The sequence below is a fragment of the Periplaneta americana genome, chromosome 4 (assembly GCF_040183065.1).
Source record: "Periplaneta americana isolate PAMFEO1 chromosome 4, P.americana_PAMFEO1_priV1, whole genome shotgun sequence".
In the NCBI taxonomy this organism is placed as follows: domain Eukaryota; kingdom Metazoa; phylum Arthropoda; class Insecta; order Blattodea; family Blattidae; genus Periplaneta; species Periplaneta americana.
Genome location: NC_091120.1, coordinates 81342176 through 81344671, shown reverse-complemented (window position 1 = coordinate 81344671; position 2496 = coordinate 81342176). Strand labels below are relative to the sequence as shown.

Here is a 2496-nt window from a genome sequence, read left to right as displayed (position 1 = left end):
ATCAATACCACCTTTTAATCCTGAACTGGCGTCGTGCATAAATATAACGTAACTGGTTTCGTGGTGTCAATACTGTCAGTATGATTTCTGGACTATATATATATATATATATATAATGTAAAAATTAATTTCTGATCCTACAGAATTTATCTGTTATGGTAACAACATGGAGTTAGGCCACAAAGGGAAAAACACTGGAGGAGGGATTCGATCCGGTGCTGTGGAGCGAACTTCGGCGTAGGCTATATAATATATGGTGGTACTGTTATTTTGGAACTGTTATTTGGAACCTAGTATTTTCATGGAACTGGAACAGTTGGAACTGTTACGAGAAAATAACAACTTTTCCCATCTCTAGATTACATGAGCGTAGCGGATTTCCAACTTGGCTTTGATGGAAAAAAATATTTTTTGAATTGGTAACATTGCCCACACACTCGTGACCAGCAGTGCTACCAATATAGCTGCTTTCCTGCCAGATCTGGCGTTTTTCAGTGTGTGGTTAGCGTCCTAGGTTAGCATGTGAAATTTGTATTGCTGATATAGGGAATTAGCAACTTCTGTACTGGTTAGTAGGGGATTTTTAAGAATCATGTTGGCGACTTTGGTGTCTAATGTGCAAATAATGGTATGGCGGTGTTGTTGAAGAGAAAAGTAAAATTATTTTAATTGTATTTGATATATTTTATACGTTAAGAATCTAGTGTTTTATCTTGTAAAATGCACCTTTATGCTTGACTATAAACTTTACCTTAAAGTTTCTAATAATGACAGAAGTTTCTTCAGGAACTGGTAAAGCAATACTGATTTTAACCTTCATAACAGGATTTGTATTAGGTTATAAAGCAAAGGAATGGAGAATTAAATGGATGAAATGGAGGCGAGATAGACTTGCTGTTAAACTTGTGGAAACACAGAAAAAGTTAGATGTATTGACTACATCTTGATTCGTTTTCCAATGATGGTAAGTTTTATTGTTAAATTTCACTAGGCTACGCTTTTTTTTATAACAACATTACAGAACAATTAATAAAGAGGGAAAATTTCAGTATACGGATTCTTCATTGACATATCTTTAAATACCAAAAAAAGAGCAGATTTATCTGCGTTTGTCAAATGCTTATCATCTTGCTTACGAAAAGGATCTTTTCAGTGCTAATAATTTATTTTGTGTGCACAAGGTTGAAATTTTGAAGTACGAGGGAAAGGAAAGAATCCGTGTTCTGAAATTTACCCCATTATAAACTAGTTTCATAATGTACTGTTATGAAATTTGAGATTTTAAGAGAAAGACATCACTGACTACATAACAAAATAGACCTACATTTGCCATGTTAAATTAATATCACTCTTTTTTTCCTCCATTTTGTCTTAAGTTTTGCATAAATTCATCATGGACTGAAATGATATGGCATTTAAAAAATGTAATTTTATAGAAGGAAAATTCGATTAGCTGTTAGTATTATTCACTAGTTACTTGTGATTTTTTTTGCTGATGAATTCTGGGTCAAGCATAAGTTCGTGCTTATTGACCTACTGAATAATACGAAGTTGATGCAGAAATACTCTCACCTAACCATTACTTATGAAACCTCTTATCAGCTGTCAGCTAGAAGGTAATTATAGGTCGAACATTTTCTACTTTCAGTTTGTCAGAATTTTGGTTTTGGAAGAAAACTCGTCAGTAGATGTGACAAGCATATGAAAAAGAGATAGAATGAAATATTGTTATTGGTATAGGCTATAAGCTTATCACTTTCTATTGCAAAAGCATTTGTCAGTATTTACATTTCTTCGAAAGCATTATGATATGGTTGAACTACTGAAGCTTGGAACTTGTTATACTTAAAAATTGCTTGGTTGGGTATAATTTCTTATTCATTCTTGATTACACTCTTTTAACATTAATTTATTATTAATGATCTGTTAAGTTATTTAACTAAGCAACTTTTAAACTTCAACTATGATGATATTTTTACCTTATTGACTAGTTTCGACATGGTGTTCGTCATCTGAATTCTATAGAAGATTTTTTAATCAGATAAATTGTCATTGCAGATGTAATGACTGGATGTGCCTCTTTTGATGAAGAATGCCAATGTACACTGTTGGAGGCTATGTACAGAATATGTAGTAAGTGACTTAGTTGGTTTTGTTGTAGTACTTTTGTATTTTCATTTTAAATTGTGATGATATTTTTGTAACAGTTTAATGGTTTAATAATATGGTAATCAAATATCTTAACTCTTTCATTCAAAGTGATGTGTTCTAGAGCAAAAGATATATTAGTATTTGAAATAAAAATATGTCCAGTGGTATTTGACATTAGACATGTACAATTTTATACTTTCTTTACGATTACGAAAAATGTTCTTATTTTTCTTATCTATTTTGACTTGAAAAGTACATACAGAAAAAGTAATAATGCCGTTAAATGATAACAGACCCTGGTTTTTGTCATAGACATAGTTTGAACCGATCTTAAGCCAGGATGTC

At 31.9% G+C, this 2496-nt stretch overlaps 1 long non-coding RNA gene across 1 annotated transcript; it reads left to right on the top strand.

Annotated features, from left to right (window-relative positions):
• The first annotated feature begins 461 nt into the window (after positions 1-461).
• LOC138697983 (uncharacterized) lies at positions 462-2240 on the top strand. Its single transcript, XR_011331642.1, has 2 exons — positions 462-964; positions 2059-2240. It is a non-coding gene; the product is annotated as an uncharacterized lncRNA (long non-coding RNA).
• Positions 2241-2496: the final 256 nt, after the last annotated feature.